The sequence below is a fragment of the Thamnophis elegans genome, chromosome Z (genome assembly GCF_009769535.1).
Source record: "Thamnophis elegans isolate rThaEle1 chromosome Z, rThaEle1.pri, whole genome shotgun sequence".
NCBI classification, from domain to species: Eukaryota; Metazoa; Chordata; class Lepidosauria; order Squamata; family Colubridae; genus Thamnophis; species Thamnophis elegans.
In genome coordinates, this window is record NC_045558.1 from 40586814 (window position 1) to 40614623 (window position 27810).

Below are 27810 nucleotides of genomic sequence, written 5' to 3' on the forward strand. Positions count from 1 at the left end.
ACCTTTGCCCATGGTGCACTCACCGCAACCAGGACCCTGTTACGTTGTGTCTCCCACAGATTTTGGATTTTCTCCCAAGATTGTTTCGATCAAGAGCTCGCTCCAAACACCCTAAGACAGCAGGTCATGGCTTTGTCCACCATCTTGTCGATGGCTCTTACCAACAGCTCAGCTGTCATCTGAGCATACGTAGGGAGCTTCGAACTTACGACCTCAGGTGGTGCATCGTTACCCATCCTGGGAGCTTTCTGTTGGTTCTCAGAGCCCTTCTGAGGCCTCCATTCAAACCTCATAGGACTTGATCCATCTGAAATTTGTCGCTTAAGACTTCCTTCTCTTTGCCATTACATTGGCTAGAAGAATTTTGCAGTTAGTGGCCCTGTCGGTTAAGGAGGACTTGTGTCTGATTCATAGTGACAGGGTGGTCCTTCAAATGGATCCTTCATTTGTGCCAAAAATTAACTCGCTCTTCCACAGAGCCCAGAAGATAGTTCTGCTGGACTTTTGTCTCAGACCTAGTCATCCTTGGGAGCTCCAGTGGCATATCTCGATGTGCGCAGAGCACTGAAGAGATGCATCAAGTGGACAGCTTCCTTCCATCGCTCACAGGTTCTCTTTGTATCATTCCAGCTATGGCCATGGGGCACAAGGTTTCCTCTTCCACCGTAGAGCACTGGCTCAAAGCTTGTATTTTGCTCGACTATGAAACCAGGACAGACTGGCGCCAGCCCAGATTGACCGTGCACTCAACCAGAAGCGCAGCCACGACTGCAGCCTGGGTGACCCAGGCTTTAGTCGAGGATATGTGCAAGGCTGCGACCTAGACATCGCCTTCTTTGTTTGTCAGGCATTATAAATTGGACAAATATGCCTCTGCAGATGCGGCCCTTGGAAGACGGATCTTGCAGACTATTCTTTCTAGTGACAATTGAGTTCAGGGTTCGAAATTGACCCACCCTAGTGACATTTAGCTAGGGTATGTCCCATGCTTGGACACTCCTCGCAGTACACAGAAGAATGACCATTGGCTTACTTGAAGGGTCATTCTCTGTGCACTGCGAGGAGTGTCCAACCCCAACCTGGGGTACTAACTTCCAGGCTAGACTGTTTCCTTATCCATTGGAGGATTTGCATCCATGTGAACCTGAGTTCTGATGGGACTATGCATTCATTGAAAAACTGAAGCTACAGAAAGCCAGGAGGCCTGGCCAAAAATTTCAATCCAGTCCTTGGGCAGTGTGCAGAATTTAACCATGCTTGGACATTTAGCATTTATATTGCTTTCAGTAAAAGGGAAAACTAATCTCCACAATTTTATGTAATATTTATGGTTAGGGAAAGCTCAGAACTGTGGCAACTTATAAACTGTGTGACTGATTTATATTTCTTTCCAATTTGGTAGCCTTTATTATTATTTTTTTTCCATCTTGGCACTATTTTCTGGATTTAGCACTTGGCATTATTTTCTGGATTTAGCACTTGGCACTATTTTCTGGATTTAGCACTCAGTACCTTTTATAATACAGTTTATGATCCAGAGATTCATTTCACTGAAGGTACTTAGATGTGAAATATGACAGCAACCTTGCCACCCATATCTGCAGACCAGAGTGGGAATGATCCATCCATCCATCCATCCATCCATCCATCCATCCATCCATCCATCCATCCATATCTCATTCACTTTCCCTTCCCTCTTTCTTTCCCTCTTCCCTCCCTCCCTCTTTCTCTTTCTTTCTCCTTTCCCACCCTCTTTCTTTCGTCTCCCTTCTCTCTCTCTCTCTCTCTCTCTCTCTCTCTCTCTCACTCTCTCTCTCTCTCTCTCCCCTTTCCCTTTCACTCTCTCTCTCTCTTCCCTTTCCCTTTGAATGAAACCAGCATACTTATCCCCACTCTCTGATTCCTGCTCTTCCCTTCTCATTCTTTATCAGGAAGGCAGAGCAGGTACAGGAGAGCTTCCACCCCACCCCCGCTCCTTCCTTCTCCTAACAAGTGTTTAGTTTCTTAAAGCCATTTGGCTCTAGCCTCTCCCCCAAACCCCACCACTACTATGATCAATCACATCGTGGCTTCTGGCTGCCAGTATTGGCAGCTAGCCAATTGGTTGGTGGATAACTGTCCTCGGAGTGAAGAGCCCAGGATGAACCCTGCTTTGGCGAATGGGCCATGCCAAAGCGTTTCAGACAGAGATGCTGTGGCCCATTGGCCAGGGTGAATTGGGAACATGTCAGCCGAGGAGAAAAGCTAGAGAAGAATCCCCCCCAGGAGAAATCCTGGCGGCAGAGGCGCAGCCATGGGTAGCAGGCAAAAAGTCCTAGACTCCTGCAGACAGGCAACTTGCTCTCTGATTCAACCTTGTTGATTGCCCTTAGCTACATCAGATTCCCAGGATTAATCTATATAGAAAGGCACTGGCATTGCTAACATTAGGAATGTCAGTTTTATTGCTACAGAAACTAGTAACATAACTGCCTGCTGCTTGCTAGCTCCAGGTGTTACTTATGATTGCATGTGAAATATTTTCAGCAAAGAGATGTAGGCCATATCTGGAGCAGCCACAAATGAGGGCTGTTTTTTTTCTCACCTCACAGAGTCAAAGGATTGATAAACTCTTTCAAAATAAAGGATACCATTTCCTTTGAGTGGAATTAAGAAGAGTCTTTAAAAGTGCTTTTTAAAAATTTCCTTAGATGTGCACATTTAATGGATGTTATTAGCCTCCAAATTTGATAAACTCTCATCCTATTAGATTTTAGCTTCAAACATTTGGCCAGCATGGAAGTTGAAACACATTTGAGAAAGATACTCTATCTGTATTTATAGATATAACATTAACATTATATATTTTCCCAGTAGACATGCTTATACAGTGGTGCATCCTCAATTCCCAGTATTGATTCCCACTATCAATCCTCAGTATTATAACCTTTTAAATACACTTGGTAGCAATTGGTCCAAAGCAGTTCAGCAAACTTCCATGATTAGCGTGGACTTCATCTCTCCCCACCTCTCTCCCTCCTCCCTCCCATGCCTGTGTCTGTACATTAAAACTCAGAAGGGAAGTAATATATAAGTTGATTGATTTGCTAAAAAAGTAGTCATCATTATCTTTTAACTTGCAGTTCTCTTCCATAAATACAACTATATTGATTTATTCAACACCAGCTTATCCAGATTGTTGGTGGTTATGGTGCAGTGGTGGGTTACAAAAATGTTTACTACGTATTCTGTGGTTGTGATCTATTTTGTGGAAGTGGCTCAGCGGTCATGTGACCAGGTGGGAGTGGCCAAGTAGATGTCAGTGAATTCTTTGCCCCAATGAATGACCTACAAAAAGAAGATATAAAAAAGTAAATTTATTATTTTGTGCACTTACTATTTAAATAAGAATAAAATAAGTACACAAAACAAAAAGAGCTACTTACAGAAGGAAGATGACTGTCCTTGTCTGTCTTCAACATCACTGACCATCTTGCTCCAATGAATGGCCTGTACAAAGAAGAAACACAGAAAGAAAAACTTAATTGCATGCACTACTACATTAAGGATGAAACCAGCACATAAAACAATAAAACAGCTACTTACAGAGGAAAGATGATTATCCTGCTGGTCTTCAACACCACCACCTCACCCCCTTGCTCCAATGACCTGCACAAATAAGAGACACGGAAAGGAAATCTTTAACTGCATGCACTTACACCTTACATAAGAATAACACAATGAAAGAGATACACTCAAGTACTTACTTGTGTTGTTGGTTTTGTGGTTGAAGATGTTTCCAGATTGTTCTTAGGCTTCCAGATTCCTCAGTTGCACTTTTCTTGCTCCTCCATCGTGGATTATCAGCTGTGTGATGGTGTGCTCTGAACCACTTTTTGACTGTAGGAATTGGGTCCCATCTCTCTTTTTTTATCTACAATTTTTTATTTTTGAATAAACACAAACAGACAAAATACAACAAACACCACAAAAATATCTTCCATTACAAATTGTAAAAGGTGTGTCAATTGGTTACAAAGAGCTTTCGTTCATCCCTTCCACAGTCATCACCTACAATTCATATCAAGTTATATATTTTAAATTATATATATATATATATATATATATATATATATATATATATATATATATATATATATATATATATATATATATATATATATAATGTGTGTGTGTTTTTATTTGTGCTGATAATAAAATCATATATATATATATATTACTATCATCATACCTCAATCCTTACATGACTATAATTGTTTTTACGTCCCTTTATATAAAATATTCCAAAATTTAAAGCAAAACCAAATGATGGCATTCCATTATCTATTTTCAATATCATCCAGCAACATTACATCTTTATAACACTTTCTAAATAAAAATTAATTATGTTTAATAACAAAGTTTCTAAACCTCTTTTCTTAGTCACTGTTTACAATTTATATCCAATTTCCCTTTTATCATGTCAATATAAATATTACATTATTATCATTATCAATCATTTATTTAACAATATCCGTCATCATTTCTTTTTTATCTTAGTTTAACTAAATTTAACTTACTCTTTTTTAAATATTATAAGCTTTCATACATAACAGAGTTTCAGAACTTCCTTTCATGATCACCATTTAGAATTTGTACCAAATTTCCTCTTATCAAACCAATACATATGTGTACATTGTTATCATTATCAATTATTTATCTAACTATATCTATTATCACTTCATTTTTAACATAATGCTCTAATTTTAACTAAATTTGACTAATATTTTGTTATTAGTTTTCATATCTCAACCTGTGTCTTTCCAGTAATAGTTCAGTCTTATGTCCACTAATTCCATTTGTGGAATTAGTCTTCTGGTTATTTCCTTAATCAAATTTGTGTGGATTTCTCTTCGCAACTTGTTGCTTTTACATATCTTGTAAATCTCGAGACCATCAGCTTCTTTAATCAGCTTATCTTTGGTTATCAGTAGTGCTTTTGTCAAACTTTCTCTCCTTAAATCCACCAATTCTTCTCTTTTCTTCTTCTTCTATACCTTGGAATCTAGGGTAGAGATCCTTTCCCTCTATCTTCCCTTTCCATGTTCAACTCTTTCCATCTCCAACCACACACAATTCACCATCAGTATCCACAACTATCTTGCCTCTTTGTTCATTTCTCCCCTGGGTTTTTAGGACTCTAATCTCCACTTTTTCTATTTGCTGGATATCTTCAACTCTTCCATCGAATTTCACTGCATTACAATCCATATTTTCCAATCTCTTCTGAATTCTCTTTATTGTTTCTAATAATTTTTGCATTTCAAACATAATCTGTTGTAATGTTATAGTTTCTTTTTGGTGCTCTGCCATTCTTCCGACTAGTAAACACTGCCACTCTAATTTCAAAACAAGGTTTTGTTTTCACTTCTCTCCAGCTGTCACGGAAGCATCAAAAGAGCACCTGCATAAACAACTCATGCTCTTCTTATCTCTTCTGTAAACAAGCTGAAGCCTTTGAAGTGCAAGGTCAAAATGATCAAAGAGAAAAAAAAGCAATATTTCCAGGACTCAACCCCCAACCTCCAAGTGGCAGTGCAACTTCTTTTCCCTCTGCTATTACTACCCTCTTTATATTCTTTTTATATCTTCTTTTATTCAGGCTTAAATTCTTAAATGGAACAAAATAAAGAGAAAAACCCATCCAAACCAATATTATGAAAATAAAGAAAAAGATTTAATCCAAAGGTAAAAAAAGAAAAAGAAGAAAAAACAATACTTTCACTTTAAAAAATAGGAAATATTTGCAAAACTTCCATCCATAAAAGAAAATGAAAAAAAAAAGATAACATACGGTCCAATATAGCTTAATTCGCTGCTTATTTTCTTTTCTTTGCAAGTTTAATTATTTTTGATTTTTTGGGGGGCAGTCTCTTTTATAACAATAACATTTCCTCACCAGATGGACACACTTTCTCTTTCCGCTTTCCTCCTGTTGCGGAGCTGTCCCAACTTCAGCAGCTTTTGGCTGCGCTTTTGTTCAGAACAAAGAACCCACTGGTTGCTGGCAAGAAGAGATTCTCTTGGATCAATCAGGGACTTTGTGATGTCCCTGAGATCAACAAGACGTACTCTTCCCTGTCACCATCTCTTCGGAATGGTTTAGGTCCAAAAGGACCATCCAGTGGGGAAAAAAATCATCTGTGATCTCAGAACTCCGAGATTGCAAGTAGTACCATTGCGACGTCAGATACTGTTCCGGGTCCCATCTCTTAACAGGCATGCCAACAATGCTTATTGTCATTAGATTTCTAATGTTTGGAACAATTAGGTGGGTTCTTTGTTCTGAACATATGAGGTTCATTTTTGAGAACCCCTGTTTCTGCCTCTGCTGAACTAACAGCAATTGTCCTGAAAATATCTCTAGCTTTTTTGATACTGTAAGGAATTTTGTAGGTCTTTAGATCTTTGAGCACATTTTCCAAAAATTTTCCATAGTCGTTCAAATCAATTTCATAATTAAACATTTCACCAAATTCAATCAATCCTTCCTCTACTTCTGCCCATGGAACGACTACATCTTCAATGTTCCAGTAATCCGGCTCCAACATGTGAGAAATTGTAATTCATTTACGTCTGTCAATAGGCTACCTATTTTTAGATGTTTGCAATCCATCAGTCTTTTCTTCAAATTGGTGATGATGCTTGCCAAAAGTTTTTCATGAGGAAGGGTTACAAACTGTTGGCATTGAACTAATTTCATGTTTTTGAAGGCTTCTGAAGCTATCATTCTGTCAACCTTTTTTTCATATGAGCCCTTTCTCCATCTAAGCATTTCAAATGCTTTAATTGATCGCAATACCAATTTTTAGGCCTTGATGATATCTGTGTTTCTCCCCTGCAGGACATTTGACAGAAGAGAAATCTCATTTGGAATATCAATCATGAGGGCCAAATCATTCAAAAAAATTTAAAATTTCAAAACTGGCAGCCATGCTTGGGAATTTTTCATTCCTAGAAAAAACTGATGTAGCTCTGGATTAGCATACCACACAGCTCTGGTTGACCTTAAACTACAGACAGCCCATCTTGGTTCCAAAACTCTGCCAGTATTTATGATTTCAATGCCAAGTTGTTCAGAGATTTTGAAAACTCCCATCTCTTGCAGGATTTATGGAAAGTGGTGTGTAACTTGTCAAGGAATATCTTGAAATAATTTATTTGTTTGGTTTCTTTTATGGCATCATCCAGCACAAGTTGGAGGTGATGGTTCAAGCAATGCCAGATTACAGTGTTTGGGAAGGCTTTAGCTATTCTGGTGCTGACTTCAGATTTTCTCCCAAGCATAACTCTGGCACCATTGGAGCAGAATGCTATTACATTCTTCTGCAGATATTTGGTGGTAAACCCAACTTTATGTAAGCTTCTCATTGTTGCAGAACATATGGTCTCCGCATCTTGTTTCTCCAATTCCACCAGCTCAACAAAAATGGTTGCTGGGCATTCTGAATCCTCAACTTTAACAAAAACTATCATAACTGCTTTCATTGATAGCATTGAGGCTTCATCGATTATTAAACATACTTTCAGATTCTTTGCAATAATGCTGGCAAACATGGTGGTTTTAATTTCATTTGCAATCCGTGAATGCAAGGCTACTCCCAGATTTACTCCAATCGCAGTTAGCAAATTACCTGTTCTTCAATATCTGAGAATGGTTTGCATCTTTGTGCCAGATTGTAAACAGTAAAAAAATTTTTTTGCTAGTACTGGATAAATGTTTGTCTGTTGACTTATCTATGGATTTGGTTAAAGAATCCCGCTCCCATTGTTTACTGTTCTCACTACAAACAATGTGTCATTTTCAGTCCCTTCATTTTTTCATCAGATGATTGCTGATTCACCTTAGTTGTCCCTGCTGCCTCAACCTGGAAATTTTCCCACTCTCTAGAAACATGAATACCTTTCTCTAATGAGAACCCGTGTTTCGCACAGTACTCACAACCTAACTTTTTGTCGAATACTGCCAGTCCACCATACTTGTTCTTGAAGTTTCTGTATTGCTGCAAACTCCACCATCCAGGAAGTTTTGGAACTTCAGTGGAGGAGATGCACTTGCTGCTTTCTCTGACTTCAAGTGATGGAAGTGATGGTGCTGGTGCTGGCACTTGTGGTGCTGGCACTGGTGGTGCTGGTGCTGGTGCTGGTGATGTCGGTGACTGTTGTGGATCAGCTGATTGCTCCTATCTTGGTTTTTTGGAGAAGAAAGTGATCATACTCTGTTGCCTCTTCTTCATCCTGTTAAATAATACTAACTGCAAAAGAAATAAAACAATATTGGACTCGATTGTGGTTGTAAACTGAGGAAAACAGGTAACAGAAAGGAGCTCTGTTTCACCCAACAATGTAGAGGAAGGATTTCTCCAAACAAACAGGAAAGATATAGTTTTTCATCTAAGAAGTTAGATAAATAAGAAGGAATGTCATAGGTAGATTCACAGAGCAATACAGGTTTCTTTTTCTGAAATTTATTCCTCAGTTAAAAAACCAGGAATATATGAATTGCCATATTTTTGGGAGTATAAGATGCACTGGAGTATAAGACGCACCAAGGTTTTGAAGAGGCAAGTTTTTAAAAAAGTAGGTTGGTAGATAGAGGGAGAGAGAGGGTGAGAGAGAGAGAAATACAGTAGATATGGAGAGAGAGAGAGAGTAGGTAGGTATGTAGATAAAGGAATAGAGAGAGAGAGAAATAAAGATAGAGAGAGTGTGTGTGTAGGTAGGTAGGTAGGGATAGAGAGAGAGAAATGGAAAGAGATAGAGAGAAATACAGTAGATAGGTAGGGGGAGAGAGAGAGAAATAGTTGATAGGTAGAGTAGGGTGACCAGACGTCCCGCATCTGGCGGGACAGGCACAACTTTTCATCATTTTTCCCGCGTCCTGCCCGGTTCTCAAAAAACCCTGCTTTATTTTGGCACTCGCTGGCTCCCCCGCCCATCATCAGCTGCCGCTAGCTCGCTCGTTCTATTCCCCCATCTATTCTATCTACACTAAAAATCTAAGCCAGCCCAGCCTGCCGCTCACTGATTGGCCTGGACTCCAGCCAATCAGTGAGCTGGCTGGAATGGAAAACGCGGTGTGCTTAAAGTTTTCCATCCCAGCCAGCTCACTGATTGGCTGGAGTCCGCTTAGCACGCTGCATGAGTCGCAGGAGTCTCCATTTCATTTCGCCTTCATAGCCGTTTGCTTTGTTTTGCTGCTTCACTGGTGAGTAAACCGGGAATTAGTAATCTGCACGGGGTTGGTGAAACAGCTGCTGCCGCCCTCCTCCCCTTCCCTGTGTGCGAGAAAGGCGCCCGCTCACCAAGAGCCGCTGCGCTGGTTCCTTTGTGCCCCTCCCACCTCTCTGCCTCCTCAGACCTCCACGCAAGAGCGGCGGAGCGAACGAGTGGCCACGGCCGTCGTTTTAAAAGAGGCTCCACTCGCTGCTCATCCCACTCTGAGCTGGGAAAGGGAAGCTTTGGCAGGGCTTCCGCAGCGCCCCCAAGGACCATCACGCGAGATCGTCGTCGTCGTCGTCTGCTGCTGCTGCTGCTGAGGACCTTTAGTAACCTGTGCGGGGTTAGTGAAACAGCCACCGCCGCCCTCCTCCCCTTCCCTTAAGAGCCAAGGTGGCACAGTGGTTAAATGCAGCACTGCAGGCTACTGCTAGATCAGCAGGTCAGGGGTTCAAATCTCACCGGCTCAGGGTTGACTCAGCCTTCCATCCTTCCGAGGTGGGTAAAATGAGGACCCAGATTGTTGGGGGCAATATGCTGACTCGCTTAGAGAGGCCTGAAAGGCCTATGAAGCGGTATATAAGTCTACTGCTATTGCTATTGCTATTGCTATTCCCTGTGTGCGAGAAAAACGCCTGCTTGCCAGCCCGCGCCAGCCCGCTCACCCTTGGGCTCTGGGGGCAGCACCTTCCCAGCTCAGCCGCTGCCGCGCTGCTTCCTTCGCACCCTGCGGAGTTTTCCCTGTGTCTCCCAGGTCGCACCTGTCCTGTGTGCGAGAAACTCTGCAAGGCGTGGAGGAAGGCACTGGAGAGGTGTTGCCCCGGGAGCCCAAGGGTGGGCAGGTGGACTGGCGAGCAGGTGCCTTTCCCTGTGTCTCCCAGGTTGCGCCCATCCTGTGTGCGAGAAAGGCGCCCGCTCGCCCGCCCGTGCCCTCCCGCTCACCCTTGGGCTCCGGGGGGGGGGGCAGCACTTTCCCAGCTCCGCCGCTGCCGTGCTGCTTCCTTCGTGCCCTGTGGAGTTTTCCCTGTGTCTCCCAGGTCGCGCCCGTCCTGTGTGCGAGAAACTCCACAGGGCGCGAAGGAACCAGAGCCCCAGCTCTGATGCGGGCGTAAGGAAAGTCCTCTCTTTCCCCCTCATCAGAGCTCGGGCAAGCAAAAGAACTTTACCCCACTGATTAAAGTAATTTCTTCACCTGCAGACCCCAACAACGCAGTCAAGATTAAGATCTCTTGAATTAGATTCCGCTGATGCGGCAGGCGGCGCGGATTGCAGCAAGGATGGCCGCCGATCGCAGCCCGATTACGCCAGGGGGTTCTGCTGGTTGGAAGAAAGTCCTTCGCGCCAAGCGCTTTTCCCTCCCAACCGCACCCCTCTCGCATTCTTTGGCCCGCTGGACCAATGGGGGCCTGGGGTAGGCGGAGCCTGGCGAGCCTCCCGGGCCGAGAAATTGGAAGGAGCGAAGTTGCAAACGCTTCGAGGAGTGAGTAAAGCACCACGCTCGGGGGAAGTAGTGGCACATGATTGGAGCGGGAAGAGGGGCTGAGTTGGGGCATCCTCGGCATCCCCCGGGTGATCTCCGGGCCCCCGGCTTCCCCATCTCCTCTCCTATGGGGAGACGTGCATCATAATGTTGTAAGCCACCCGGAGTTACCTGTGTGTGAGGTGGGCTGCCCTATGCATTTGCATGTGTGCGCTGGAGAGAGAGTGAAAAAGAGAGGGAGAAATAATTATATTAATTAGATAGATCAGTGTTTCTCCACCTTGGAGACTTGAAAGTGTGTGGACTTCAACTCCCAGAATTCTGGGAGATAGATGATAATGAGATGAGGGAGGGAGAGGGAGAGAGAGAGAGAGAGAGAGAGAGAGAGAGAGAGAGAGAGAGAGAGAGAGACCATAACTAGATAGACAGATAGGCAGGCAGATAGACGGATGGATAGAGAGAAAGAGAGAGAGATAGGTAGGCAGGCAGATAGATGGATGGAGAAAGAGAGGGGGAAAGAGGGAGAGGGATACCATAACTAGATAGACATATAGGCAGATAGGCAGGCAGATAGACAGACAGATGGATGGATAGAGAGAGAGAGGATGTGTAATTAAGGTGACCAGACGTCCCTAGCGAGGCTGCGGGCTGGCAGTAACCGCCGCGGCCAGCTCCCCCCCCCCGGTCAAAGGTGTCCCTCTTTACCAATCTGAAAATCTGGTCACCTTAAGGTGGAGGGACAGAGAGAAATAGAGAGACTGAGAAATACAATAGATAGGTAGGGAGAGAGGGAGTAGTTATTTACGTAGGTAGGTAGGTAGGTAGGTAGGTAGGTAGAAAAGGGGGGAGGGAGAGAGAAATACAGTAGGTAGGCAGGGGGGGAGAGAGTTGGTAGATAGAAGGATAGAGAGAGAAATACAGTACATAGGAAGATAGAGTAGTTAGGTAAGTAGGGAGATAAAGGGAGAGAGAGAGAGAAATATAGTAGGTAGGTAGGGAGAGAAAGGGAGTGTGTAGGTAGGTTGGTAGGTAGAGGGCTAGAGAGAGAGAAATAGAGATAGAAAGAAATACAATAGATAGGTAGGAGTTTCTGCTGGCACAGCACTTGATCAATTCTCATCAATCAGTTAAAGAGCTTTCCAAAAGGAAAAAAAGTTTTTGCACTCTGCAAACCTCCCAAAAACGGCCCATTTTTCACGAAAAACATTTTTCAAAAAAAGGCATGAATAGCCTTGTGGGGGCTTGCAGAGCGTTCATGAGGGGGTTGGGGGCCAAAAATGAGCAAAAAAATGACCCATTTTTTGTCAAAAAAATTGCATGCATAGCCTTATGAAGGCTTATAGAATGCTGCTAGGGGCTGGGGGGTGCAAAAAAGGCCAATTTATTGCTCATTTCTGCCCTCCCCAGCCCCCAGGAGCTCTTTGAAAGCCTCCATAAGGATATGCATGGCCATTTTGGTGAAGGGGCAGGAGACAAAAAATGCTGTATTCAATGTATAAGATGCACCCAGATTTTCAGCCTCTTTTTTGAGGAAAAAAGGTGCATCTTATATTCGTAAAAATACAGTAGGTTTAGTACTTAGGGCAGTCCAAGTAGTTATTTAAGAGTTAGTGGTATAATGGTTAGAAGCAATGGTAAAGCAAGATATGGAAACAAGAAATATTTTGTTGGGTATTTCAAAGGAAATACAATACATATTTAATTTTACACATGTTAACAGCTCCTGAAATTGTGTTTGCACAACAGTCAAAAAACAAAGATATGAAAATGAATAAAGAAAATATTAGAATGTGCAGGAATGAATAAATTGACAATTAAAATCAAGGAGAAGGCTTCAAATAATTTTTCACATGGGATTTGTTTTTCATGTGGGATTTGTCAGCATATAAATCACCAGTTTTTAAGATCATATTTTCTTGTTCTCTTCAGTCACTGTTCCCAACAGAGTGAATATTTTATAGTATATGATACTATATTTTATAGTATATGATACTAGGATTCCAAAACTTTTTTTGAATACATATTCCATAGGAATATCCAATTCACAACTATGCTTGTAAAATATTTTGCTTCAAAACACTGTAATTTGCCAATGTTGACATTGCTACAGCAAAAATCATAAGAATGGAGGGAGTTTACAGAATTAATAAAGTTTACATAAACTAGCCTGTGTCTGGGGAAGCTGCATAACTAATCATGGTCCCTTTGAGAAAACAACATTTTAAAATGAACAATAGGGCTTAACTATGTTTAAACAAATTGTGTAACAATCGGAAATATCACAAACACAGGAAGAATGTCTGTATTCAAATAACAGGCATTTATTTGATATCTGTTGAAAATGTAACTGTAATGAAGGCACTTTCTATCATGTCTGGCAGACTTGTGATAAACACAAATAAATATCTAACATTTTTATTAATTCAGAAGTCTGAAGCAAATATAAAATTAAAAACAGGTTTTTTTTTTAGAGCTAGTAATCAGTTTTTGTTATGGTCACAGAGAAGTAAATTAAAACATTAAAAGCAATAATAATAGTAAAAAATTAAAAGACAGAATGATATACTGTGCTTACTGGTGGATTAACAATAAGCAGTTATAGGTTGTCTAATTTTACAAACAGCATAAGGAATTTGGCCATATTCAGGCAAATACTTTATACTGATCTGATAACAATAGCATATAAAAAAGATATCTATTTCTCAGATATTGGTAAGTTGTTATAAATTGAGTTCTGTGAGTGCTTATAGAAGATGCAGTATAGCAGGATGTGAGCCATAATTTCAGTGGCCCCTTGTTCACAGATGGTGTTTTTTTTAATGAACTTTCCATGAGAAGTACATTATAACACACATCTTTGGATTTTTTGCCCGGTTACTTGACATAAATATGTCATTGCTTTAAAAGGAGGAGTTTAACCGCTCAAATAAACATTCTTGGGAAGAACAGCCCGATGTTGTTGAATTTCCAGATCTTTAATTTGTGCACACTCATACCCTATCTTTAGAAGCAATTCCCTAGAGAAACCAAGATACTGGAATGTTTGTGAGATGGTCTTGAACCATCCTAATTTGAAATTATCTTCTAAAAGTTGAAAACTCAAACCTGTAGGAAAAAGTGTAGTTTTACAAAAATGTAAATGCATGCACCTGTTTTGATTTTGACTAATACTGCCTCCTTCTGATGAAAGAAATGTCCTTCTGGATTCGGCTCCAAGTGGGGAAGAAGACATTGGAGACATGGAGGCTGCTTGGAAAGATGATTTATTGTTGGACAGGGCCACATGGCTTGAGCCCTGAACAGAAAAGGTGATCACATGCTTCAATGTTGGTGGAGAAGAAGAGAAGGGCTGAACGAGGGACCTGCTAGGCTTTTTATAACCTGTTCAGTCCCATCTGTCTGTTTCCTGTTCCTATGTAAGAAATGTATTCTGATTGGTTGTCAGACTCCCATGGGGCCATGCAGGGGCTACTCTCTAGGCTGTGTTTTGAATCCAGGTATGGATGAGTTCTCAGACGCCATGTGGTCAGTTGAGAAAAGTTCCAATATCCGTTCCCCCTGCAGCTGCAGTGGAGAAGTCTTTATTATGTAAAAGTGGACTAGCTTGGCCTTAATGATGGCCCATTAACAGTAGGGATGGGCAGGAAGCTACAGGCAACTATTCTGTCTTTTAAAACATGTTTCTTTGTTTTCACATCCAGGGAAATATTCTGCCTTTTCAATATTTCCTAGGATATTTCATTTTTCTGGGAGAGGGCTGGATGATAACTTCCCACACTTCTATATTTGGAATACAGAGTCTATTTGAAATCTGACTCTTAGGAATTTAAGCTATTAGTTAAAGAATTTAAAAAATATATTGGAACTTTCTTGTTATACATGTTGACTGTGGCAGCAACCTTATATGAATAGAAAAAATTGAAAGATGAGTCAATTCCCACAATGGAAATATGGATGGAAGAATAGAAATAGAAATAGAATTAGAATAGAATAACAGAGTTGGAAGGGACCTTGGAGGTTTTCAAGTCCAACCCCCTGCTTAGGCAGGAAACCCTACACCACTTCAGACAAATGGTTATCTAACACCTTAAAAACTTCCAGTGTTGGAGCATTCACAACTTCTGGAGGTAAATTGTTCCCCTGATTAATTGTTCTAACTGTCAGAAGATTTCTCCTTAGTTTTCTAGGTTGCTTCTCTCCTTAATTAGTTTCTACCCATTGCTTCTTGTCCTGCCTTCAGGTCCTTTGGAGAATAGCTTGACTCTGTCTTCTTTGTGGCAGCCCCTGAGATATTGGAACACTGCTCTCATGTCAACCTTAGTTCTTCTTTTCATAAGACTAGACATATCCATTTCCAGCAGCCGTTTTTTATGTTTTAGCTTCATGGAATTGGTGGAGATGGCAAAATTAACTGCTTTAATTAAAGAACTTGCCCAGCTTTGTTTCCATCTGGAAATAGCTTAATACTTGAAATATTTTTTTAAATTTTTTTTAATGTTGATTATATTAACACTCTTGTTATAGAGGTGGCTGATAGCAAAAAGTTGAGATTACAATTGTATTTTGTAATCTATTTAACTGAAAAAAGTCAGAAGTCACTGCTTTCTTTTTTCTTTTTCTCTGTAGCATGTATCCCTTTCCCTTCTACTTTTTTCTGTTCCTTTATAATCTTGCTTCAATTTGTTACAATAAACTTTTAATTATTTTTTAAAGAATGTATTAGTAGTAGTTGAGCAGAAAAAGTATATTTTGAAGTAATCATGAAAGTTGCATAGAGAAAATTATGGCTTTGGAAGGCTTTTAAGAAAGGTGTTTTTTTGATAAATTTGTTGAAACAATAAAGTTAAACCTGTGAAGCAAACACATGGACTGAGTTCCCATTCATCTGCATATCCCTATAGAGGTCCTCTTTCCAATACGCAGGTTTCTAAAAAATATCTAGAATGAATATTCCCTCCTGTCCAAATTAACAATTCATTTATCATCATCATCATCATCATCATCATCATCATCATCATCTCCACTGATTAGAACAGGAGTGATGGTTTTTCTTTTTTTATATATCTTCCAAATTGTACTAATGCCTGCAAACACTTTCAAGTAAAAACTTTGTGTTGAAATTGTTATCTTTATTTCTGGAGGAAAAACAGTATTATTATATCAATCAATTTGATTGACAACTCATTTAGTTCATGACATTAATTGTGGTTGTTCCCATAAGAAAAAAAAACTTTTTAGTAAGCAGAGAAATTTACAAATATACTTCTGTTGTAAGAAAGATGAAATATAATGCTGAATAATGATGTTAGCTGAATTAAACAAATTGACCCAATCCACCGCAAGCTGTAGTTTTCTTGAACTATAAGTTATTCAATCCAGAAGTTAAAAACAATGAGCCTTCACATACACTCCTATATACTGTGTTTCCCTGAAAATAAGACCCAACCCAAGAAAAATCTCTAGCCTAATTTTTTTGGGTGGGCCTAATATAAGCCCTACCTTAAAAATAAGTCTGTGTATGTGGTGGGGAGCAGAGCTCTTCCCAAGTGTTCTTGCTGCCCTGAAAATACTCAACAATTGCCTCATCTTTCACCGGCCCAGTTGTATGTGTATTTGCTGACAACTTTCAAATTGGCCTCTTCTCTCTCAGGAAGAGTTCCGCTTCTCCCTCAGCCCACACACACGTGTACATTTAGTGAACAGGAATCAAGAAGCTTCCTCTCTCTCTTCTCCCACTTCCTGTGCTATGCACTGATCAGAACAAGCCTTCCACCCTCTCCTTTCTGCAAAGTAGACACAACACATGCTACACATTCAATTGCTTTCTCAAGCCATTATTCTCTCTCCTGAAAGATTCCCTTAAACCAAACATAGTGAGGGCTGTGATGAATTATCCCCGTCTCCCCCTCTCACTTGACACTCCAAATCTTTGTTGCAGCACACCTTTTATTCCCCTCCCTGGCATTCCTGGGGAAGTGTCAAGAATTCCCTTGCCCAGCTCACCAGTGGTGGGGCAGGACATTGCAAATTGGTCAATCCCCCCACCCAGCTTATCAATCTATGGATGACTGTGGATTGCCCTCCTTATTTCCCAGCCACTTTGGTCTCCTTCCTGCCCCCTTCTGCTCCCAATGCCTGTCAAGAGTTTTTTTTGGGGGGGCAGCATAGACGGAGAAGGGGGGCGCAGAAGGTGAATGCATCCTCTTTCTTGATTTGTTCTTTTGCTCCTCTTTCACTTGATCAAACACTTCACCCAGATGAAGAAACGAGGGAGACTCAATGCTTCATGTGTTTGCAAGGGGAATGTTTTGAAATGAAGTGATTAGGTCCATTTCAAAGCATCCCCTTTGCAAGCAGGCAAAGGTTCAGCTCCCTCTGGGCAAAATGTGTGCAGCACAGCCAGGCAGAGACAGAGGCAATCTCAATGCACCGCTCACTCTGTACCACTGTCCCAGCTTGTCTGCGACCATAACCAACAGGCACCCACACAGGGTGTAGGGATCGTCTGCCTCCCTCATGCCTTCTGCCTTCGCCTGCTGCCAATTCCGCTGTGCAAGCACCTACAAACCTGTGAGTCTGACAGCTGCATAGCATGCTCGGCTCACCTGTCTTCTCCCCCTGACTCTGGCTCCATACTTGGATTTAACAGTATTTGTGCTGTGCCAAGGAAGCTGAGGCAAAGAGCTTGGCCTGTTGCAGTGGCAGGCAAGCATATAGTGGGATGGAGAGAGTGGGCCAGCAGTAGCTGCAGTCCCACTCCTGTCAGTCCTCATGCTTGCCATCTCCTGCACTTAAAAGAAGTAAGACCTTCCTGAAAATAATCCCGAGTGCTTATTTTCAAGCCCAAAAGAAAAAAGACTGGGTCTTATTTTGGGGGAAACACTGTATTCCTCTTCACCAATATGGTGTTCTTTAGATAAGTTGGACTTAAAATTCCGTCATTCCTAGCAAGCAGTAATTAATTTGTTAGTAGGAAATCATGTGGATGAGGCTGTTATACATCTGGCTCGGAACAGCCTCATTTGAAAGAATGGAACTTACTTAAATGCATGTAATCATAGAATTAAATAAGGAGTGATCTACAGTGTTGAATATGTAGGCTGATGGAAAATGTAAAGCTGTCCAGCTTCTGAACATTCCCAGGAAGTGAGGGTCAGCTCCTTTGTTAGTAATGAGCTATTTCCTCAACATTCCATCCTATATATCTTAGAAATTGCTGAGATGGCTAAATTGACCAGAAAAAAAAAGATGGTATCTGTTTAACCAGAAATACCTTGGGAACTTTAAAACCAGAAAAAAAATGTGAACTTATGATTATGGTTTTGATAATTAAACAGGATATACTCTAGAAAGAAAAGAATTGTGTTATATCATATAGTAAGAAATGTATTTATAAGTAAATTATAACTGCTGTAAATATTGGAAGTTACTATTTTATATTTGTTTTCTTTTTTCTTTTTTTCTTTTTTCCTTTCTTGAACTTTGATTTGTCTTTGATTTCTTTTCTTAAAGATAGATAAAATCATCTATCTATCAATCATCTGTCTGTCTGTCTATTTGTCTGTCTCATCTGCCCTCTGGGATGAAGTATTATGAGCTTTGATCTTCTGAGTGATATAGAATCTGATGCACTTTACCTGAAGAATATTAGTTATTTTTTTCAAAACCAAATTATGTTTCATTCAGTTGGTCTCTTCTAATAATTTCCATGCCCCTCCCTCACCTATCGTTGTTATTATTATCATTTCCTCATCATTTTTCAACATTCAGATTTCCATCAAACATTTTATGGAACTCATATTGTCTGTTCCGAATTCTGCTTTCCTTTTCTCAATCTTCTCTTGCTGAAACTGCTGAATTATTGTTTGCAATAATGCTTTTTGAATCTCTCTTTTAGAGAACTCCCATTTATCTTGGGCTCTATTCAGAATAAATGTCTCTTGCCATTAAAATCTACTTACCTATTAAGTTTATTAAAATCTTACTTGAATAATAAAACATGCATTTGACTATACTTCAGACCAGAGTACAGAAACCAAAGTAGGAGAGAAAAAAGTAATAAGAAGATCTTAAATCTCTAAATATCTTATTGCCAACTTTCTTCCTCAACTTCCTAGAAAGCTCTACTACTTCAATTTTTCTTTGTCTATTAAGCATTTTTAAATTATATGGTCATTTCCTCCCAAAACACTTACTACTACCAGTTTGTTTTCTATATTTTTCTTTTGGTTATAATCACACTGGTGCAATTCATCTTTTGAACTTTCCTCCACTTTTTGAAGAAGAAAGTTCATTCTTTCTCCACTTGAGATACTTTATAGGTTGCTTTTGATAGGCAATCACAGAAAGCCTGGTTGAAATAATTTATTTACAAAGATATGATCTTAATATAGAGATTCTGCTCTTAGTTACTTTTTGTTACTTGTATCTGTTGGAATAAATATCCTTCTGGGTTCAGTTCCAAGTGGGGAAAAAGACACATGAAACATGGATGCTTCTTGGAAAGATGATTAATGGTGAACAGGATCACATGGCTTGAATTCCTGAACAGGATCACATGGTTTGAACTTCCGAACAGAATCACATGGCTTGAGTTCCTGAGCAGAAAAGGGCAGAGAATCTGAGACTCCCTGGGTTTTATGCCCACTCCAGGGCCCCACCTCTCTGTTCCCTGTTTCTGTGTAAGAAATGTATTCTGATTGGTTGTCAGATTCCCAGGGGCAGGAAGTCTTAGCTAACTTTGTAGGTTGTGTGCTAAGTTTGATTGAAACTTGGTGGGTGATGCAATGTGGAGCAATGAGATGGGGTAGAACTTGGTTATGTAGAATAGTCTGGCTCAGGCCTTAATGTCCCATTGACAAAGGTGGGGGGAGCTATTAAGAATGAGTCTATTCCTGCCTAAAACATGTTTCTCTGGCTCAAGCCTTAATGGCCCATTGACAAAGGTGAGAGGCAGAGTTTCTGCCTCTCTGAGTTTCAACTTCTCTTTTTAGGAGAAATATTCTGCCTTTTTAATATTTCCTTAAATATTTCATTTTCTAGAAGGCTTTTAACTTCCTACATATCTTAGTCCAGCAGATGTCAACATGATGGCTAATATTCTGCTTCTTTATTTGACCTTATTTTTTAAATCTTTTAAAAAGATTTTATATTTTAAAATATAAAAGTTTAAAAATATTTTAGTTAAAATAGAAATTCTGCAAATCAGAACCTATTTTTTAGATTTTTCTTTATTTTTTTAAAATGCCTCTACCTACACAGCCTACATAAATATTATGTAGACATTATGTATTTTTAGACATAATAAGTGTTGGGCAGTTGAAGCCCACAACTTTGAACTTATTCTTACATGCACATGAGTGCCCAATGTATAGTATGTTTTTCCATAATATACATTTTGTGAAAGCAACCATGACATGTTCCAAATTCTATAAGTGACAATTTTCCAAAGTTTGCTACTTCTGTCTCTATCTCATCAAAAGAAATGCAAATTCCCTTGGTTTCTTTCACACACATTTGAATTGCCTCATGGAGGAAGAGGTGGAGAAGATAGTAGTGGTATAAGACAGAAGTGAAGGGTACTGCCTTTGTTGTTTGTTCAGAAGATCTGAAGAAGATCATCTAACAATTAGTTTCCATGGAAACATATCAGTTGTATTTTTCCTAACAAGAATAACAGTTGCCTACTTCACTAGGTCATTAATATGGAACCCAAGCAGCACTACTGCCTCCATTAACTCTCTATTGTGTAAACTTATTCTATCACTTAATAGTATGCATTCCTTAAATGTATATTGTCAAATTCTATTTGGTTGCATGGCAGTCCGTAATTGCAAATCATATTACAGAAGCCACACGTAGTTAGTTATTTTACAGCTAGAATTTGCCCATGACTCAAGAATGGTAGAATTGGCATCTTGCAATAATGATTAAGTCAATTGTATTTTATGAAAAACATTTTCATTCTAGCCTCTGTAACATCAACATTCAGAATGGGTTGAGAAACTGGGGGTATGTAAAAATATCTATTTCATTCTATTAAAAGCAATTAGCCTTAAAGATTCAATATTATTTTCACATTGGGGAGTGCACACTCCTAAATATGAGTTGCAGGGTTCCACCACAAAACCGCGGTAGACTAAAGCGCGTGTGACTAAAGCGCGGTGACAAAACCGCACCGTCAAAACCGCGCGACAACAGCGCGCCGACAACAGCGCGCCGACAGAAGCGCGCTGTAACATAACCCTAAAAATAACCCTAAACCTAACCCTAAACCTAACGCTAAACCTACCCTAAACCTACCCTAAACCTAACCCTAAACCTAACCCTAAACCTAGCCCTAAACCTAACCCTAAACCTTACCTTAAGTTAAATCGCGCTTCTGTCGGCGCGCTGTTGTCGGCGCGCTGTTGTCGGCGCGCTTTTGACATCGCGTTTTTAGCGCCGCGGTGTTGTCGGCGCGCTTTTGACGTTCATGGTTATGTCGTGCCACGAGTTGCAGGGGATCAACAGAGGAGAGATTTAGGCTTCCATCTTTTGCTTTTAAGATTGACAAGGACATCTGGTTGGTGAGAAGCACTACTTCAAGTTGAATTTTGAAATAATTAATTCTTAGTGTCACCTGGAGTTTTGCCAAAATATTTGTAGTCCAGGTAATGTAGCCTAATCCGTCGGAAGCAAACCCAAGTTGCCAGAGATCTGGCGGCATTGCAAGTTAATTCTGCTTTTCAAAGTGTGTAGGGAATTCTGCTTGTTTTCCTCAAGCCCCTTTCCTTCCATTTTTAGAAACTTTGTAAAGTAACAGGTAAAAGCCTGCTGGTTGCCCCACACATTCACACCTGGATAAATGAGATCAATTAAAATGGGCTAGTTGACAGCAAAAGCTGTGATTATTCATCATGAAGCTGAATAATTTTGTAATAAAAGAAAGGGAACAACTGTTTGTAAAAACAGCTCCTGTTTTTCTGCTTTGCTAGTTTTTGCCACATTTTAAAAACCTACTCATTTGTCAATATATAAACATTTTCCTACTGTTCTCTGAGAAAAGTAGAATAATTATACTCATAGGCTATTTATTTTTAAAAAGTTCCTTTTCATTTAGTTAGCATGAAATCATATATGTGGGTCCTACTAAAACAAACAATTAAAAATGTGCCTTCCTCACATTTGTAATTGGGGTGAGTAATTTATTCTCAGTTAATGGATTGTTTAAAGAGCATGTATATAGCTTTGTATCTTAAATATCTCCTAGCACATTTCTGCAGTATTGAATTACTCGTGAAGCAAAGGTTATACTTAATTGGCTAATTTATGGTTAATGCCTTCTAGCTTTGTGGTCGCCATGTATCTAACGATAATTGCCTATTTCTTTTATTTTCTCTTTTTAAAGTCTTAATGAATCAGTTTAAATGACTTCATGTTTTAGGCCTGTCATTCTGTAGACAATGAAGAGAAACCTTGGTGAACTTGTATGATCAGCGGGGTCTTCTTCAGAAGGTTTTAACCTTTTTAGCTAGAGCAGTGTAGACGCCTCTGTTATTACCATATTCAACTACTTAGTTGATTCAATAATATAAGAATAAAGTGTTAGTCCATCTGTATGTTTGAATTTTTGGTCAAAATCACAAAGAAAGAGGACTCGTATTCAGTATTGTGGAAATCAGAATATGAATTAGTCTCTGCTTTCATCAGTAAATATAACAGTAAAATCCCTCCAGCTGCACAAAAGCTTGCTCAATCCAGTATTTTAATTTATTACTGGCTTCAGCAGCCAGTAGCTTCAACATAGATCTTTACACACTGCTTGTATTTACACTGGGGATTTGTACTGGAATTTCTTTCAATTGCATACCTCTTGATTTTGAACTTTTCAGTTAGCAGAATCATCAGAGTGTATTTCTCTAAAGCAAGAGTTTCAAATTTGTCTTGAAGACCACTAAAGTTTGTTTTTGTTGTGGTCCCTGATGGGTTACCTGGAGTTTTTAAAAATGTAAGACTCTGCCAGAACCTGAATTTACAGGGGCTTTTCCAGGTAGCCTTGAAGAATCAGTCGCAATTGAATGGAAGAAAAAAAAACATGCCACAGTTTTTGTGTACAGAGATTATTTACTTAGTTTTTGGGATTACTCTGATAACTTTTGTGTAGTGCAGGGCTTTCAACCTTCTAGCCTGTGGGCAGGATGTGTCACAATTCAGGAGACAATGAGCTCATTAAGATTTCTTAGGCATGAAAGTCAGCTGAATGACTTTGGACCATTCAATCCACTTCACAGGGCTGTTGTGGGAAAATAGGAGGCCAAACAAAAACAACAACAATATTTTTAACTATTGCTTACTAACAGTTATTTTTTAATTAACAATCTGAATTTGGCTTAATCCCTTGGCCCAATAAAAAGGCTTAACTGATGAAAATAAATTTGTTATTCTTTAAAATGACCATGACTTATTTTGTTACAATTAATTTGGACAGTCCTAGAGAAATAGAAGGAAAGATGTGTCAATCTTTGTTAGAACAGAATATGCATATTTCTTGATGTTGGTTGTGAAGTCATGTCTGACCCATCACGACCCCATGGAGAACATTACTCCAGTCCTTCCTATCCTCCACCATCCTCTGGAGTCCATTAAGCTTATGCCTACTGCTTCGGTGACTCCATCCAGCCACTTTATTTTCTGTCGTCCCTTTCTTCTTTTGCCCTCAATATTTCCCAGTATTAGGCTCTTCTCCAGTGAGTCCTTCTTTTCATCTCTGGGGGAGGGGGTAGTTAGACCCAGCAAGTTCTATAAGATCAGTCAAAGTTATTTCTGACATAGATAATCAAAAAAATCTGTGCGCACTGCCTTTAGACATAATATAAACACTCTGAATGCCCTTCATTTAAAATGATCCATACATGCTGCCAAAGAAGTACCAGAAGTCTTAAATATTTTTCCACAAATAACAGATTCTGTGTAAGGATTGTGCACAACCATTGCAAAAATAAAAGTAACAAACCTGTTGGGTGATCCAGGAAAAACTGAACTATAAGCAAGCAGGCTTTAGATCAGGACACTGAACTTATAATCATAGTTCAACATAGATAATCCTCAACTTAAGACCACAATTGAGCCCAAAATTTCTGTTATTGTGAAACATTTATTATGTGAATTTTGTCCCATTTTACAACTTTACTTAAATGAATCATTCCAGTTGGTAAATTATTAACAGGTTGTTAAGTGAAATTGGCTCTGACTTTGCTTGTCAGAGATTGCAAAAGTTGATCACATAACCCTGGACATGTCAATCATCATAAATTTGAATCAGTTGCCAAACACCTGAATTTTGATCACATGACCATGGAGATGTTGCAATGGTCATAAGTGTGAAAAATGATCATGTCACTTTTCAGTGAGTTGGATCTAAAAATTCAATGATTAGATCTATTATGATTATAGAAATATTACAGGTTTCTATTATTATTAGATGTATATACTGTATATTTTATGTTTATGTTCAAACTTAAAGGTTATTTTGTTATATAATACTGTTATTTTGATTGTTCAAGTTATATATATTTTATATGGTGTTTTTGTGTTTAGAGTAAAAAGTTATTATATATTTGTATCCATATTGATGAAAGTTGGGAGTCAACTTTTTTCTTTTTTTTTCTTGTGACTTTTTAACTTTTTGTCAGGTGTAAAGAATCAGGACCATCTGTAAGGTTGTAACAGAAAATTTGTTCAAGCCTTTACCCAAAAATTGTGTCAATTAAAGTTGAACACTAAATTAGTGTTAGATAAGGGTAATTGGAAATCAAGAGGGGTTGGACTTGGAGCACTTACAGCAGGAGTGTCAAACTCAAGGCCAGAAGGGCAGATCTGGCCAGCAGAGTGCTTAGATCTGGCCCACCAGGCCATGCTGGAAACAGAAAATGCTGACCTATGATGCCTCTACCAGTGAAAATGGAGCTTGGGAGAGCCTTATGTGGTCCTCCTGAGCTCTGTTTTTGCTGGCAGATGGTTGCAAGAGGCTGTCACAGCCAAAAACTGAGTTAGGGAGCCCATTTTCTCTGGCACTTGGGCCACCACAGGTCCCCTCAGACAAGCTGGCCACGACCACCCTGGCCACACCACTCCGGCCCCTCAAGGTCAAAGACAACCCTGATGTGGCACTCAATGAAATTGAGTTTGACACCCCTGACCTATAGAACCACAGCTCTAAACTGTGGTGTTTAACCCCGGCCCCAGCTTTGCCTGTCTTCTCCAACACTTTCCCCATTTTTGATTCTCTTGCCCTAATTTTCCTTTTTTATTATTTTGTATTTTATCTCTGTTTGAAACTGAATAAAATTTATTTTCTCAATATTCTATATGCCAAAGAGTGTCCAGCTCTTTCATATGCAACAAACTTTATAGACCTTGAGATTGACTTTAAATGGTGATGGAATAAAGTGGAAGATATTATATTAATATGGGTAAAGATATGAACAACTGAAATCTTTTCATTAACTGACTTGGAACAAGAAGAAGGCAGTGTTGTGAAAAGAAGCCCTTTAAAAGTGTTGCTATGGCCAGGACTTCTGGTTGACGCTGCAGCATTTTCAGACACATGGGGTGGTTCTCCGCACTCCCTGTGCTGAGTTCTTCCTGTTTGTTGACTCTGGAGGGAGCAAAGCCACTCTGATGGGGTGATGAAGCAAGGAAGGGCACTCTGAGAGTATGAGGAGAGATACAACTCTCCTGTCTGGCCCGGGAGCCTGTTTTTACCTCTCAGCCACAGCAAGAAGAAGAGACAGCCTAAAGATGGCTGCCACAAAGCTGAGGCAACTGAAGAACATCTAAGACTGGTGCTGAAGCAAAGCAGGTGAATTGTGCTGGAACAGGGGGTGGGGGACAATTTTCCTTTTGCTTTTAATCTTACCCCAAGAAACAATTTAGAACTATTTGCCCAGAACTATATGTGTAAGTAGCATTTAGTAATTCTGAGGGACTCTAAGAAAATGCTTGACCAGAAATGAAAGACACAGAAGAGTAAAATAATAAATTTTGAAACACACAGAAAACTGGACTCCTAAATTGGGAAAATATGATACTTGGGAGGCTTTTTAAAATCCTGAAATTATTTACTTACAAAACTTATTCTGCTTCTACAACTTTTATAACCAAAATAATGATGAACTAGTAAATTGAAATTCAAGTGGAGAGCGCCAGCTATTGATGAAAGGAAAAATTATAAATCTGGGAATAATATTTTCATGACTTTTATTGACCCAAATATGAAAATGAGGAAGCTATTTAATTAAAGAGAGATTTGAATGTTATACTAGAAGATTGAATCTGTAAATGACTTTGGATAACTTCTGGGACTATTTAAATTGAACTGACTGTTTACTTAAGGGGCATAAAGAACTAGTGCACTCCTTGAAGAATAACTTAAGGACTGAATAAATAGTTCTTGGACTGTTGGACAAAAGTTGAATTTTTAAAATTTGAATAAGATACTTAAAAAAGAAGAAATGAGTGGAACTTCAATGAAGATATAGCTATTTTTTCAAAATACAAAAGACATCCTGGAGAAAGGTTTTAAGGAGATTATGGAAAAAATTGAAAATACCATTTGAGGGATGATAAGTAAAGACCAAGATGCCCAGGAAAGGGAAGACTCAACAGAAGAAATGAAAGAGGAAGAAGACAAAGCCGAGTCAACAATGGAAATAATAGTAATTGATGAATGGGGGAAAATATATTAAAAGAGTTGGAAGAAATGTTTGAAAGGGATCGGGTATAGGTAGAAATCCTAGAAATTAGGTAATGGAAGAGGGTAGAAATGGGAGGAATATCCGGATTGAACATCCAAGAAGCAGAGATAGATAGAGATAAAGATTTAAGAGAGGAATTTGGAAGGCAAGTCAAAAGAAGAAGCACAGCAATTAAAGTATTGAAGTGGACAAGAGATGATGGATAGATGATTTTTAAATTGTTTTGACTTGCTTTTCCCTATCTTTCTCTTAAAGCAGAGCAATTAAAAATTTGGAGCAGGCAAAAGATGATGGATGAATGAATTCTCTTTTTTGTTGCTGTTATAATTTGCTTCTCCCTCTCCCTCCCCCCCTCTCTCTTTCTGTCTCTCTCTCTCTCTGCCCCCTTATTGCTTCTTTTCTTTAGGTAAGTGGCATGATTAGAAGTTAGATAGGAAAGAAAGGAAAAGTCTTTTAAAAAAGGGTGACATGATTAAAAGCTAGAATAAGTGATAGAAATAAAGGGGGGAATATTAATGTATACATTTTATATAATAAAATGGAAGTAATAATAGAAAATGTGGAGCAATTGAACAATGATGGATTGCAACCTACTATAAATGCATATTATTAGAAATACATAATTTGATTGAATGTAACAATTATGATTAACTTTATTCGTTTTATTTGTATTAGAATGTATGTCACCCATGCATTGATTTAATGGATTTACAGAATTTTTTTTTTTTAAAAAATGTGTTGCTATGGCAAGGCTGTATAGACTAAGATTTAAATGCTATGTTGCACTACTAATCAGTTTTTCTTGTGTAGCAGCAGCTCTTATTCAAATAATTGGTTCACCTTTCTGCTATATGAGCTATATGTATTTCTCTACAGCATTAGTACAGTAACTGAATTCATTTGAATGCCTTACTTTTTTTTTGAAATACTGCTTATAGATTGGCTTCAGGCTGTTCAAAAGCTTTCAATTGGAAGCATATAAAATGTTGTTATAGGGACAGAAATTAATCTTTTTTTCTCTCATAAAACCTGGAAGCGTCTCCCATTAGGAACTGACTGGTTCTTGTTTATCCAATATTTCCCTCCACTTTTAATGCAAAACAATTGGTCATAGGGAACATATAATATATCAGTCAACATAAACAGATTAATAGAATATATAGCAGAACATAATAAAGCAGAAATAAATATAAGAACTGCAGCAATAAAGGAGGTCTACCAACCATATCTAAGTACAGCCAATATGCATTTACAAATTTTCAGAAAAATAGCAATATTGCATTATTTTTAATCTCATAGGAAGTGCAAAATATAAACTTAAAAGCATCTACTTGT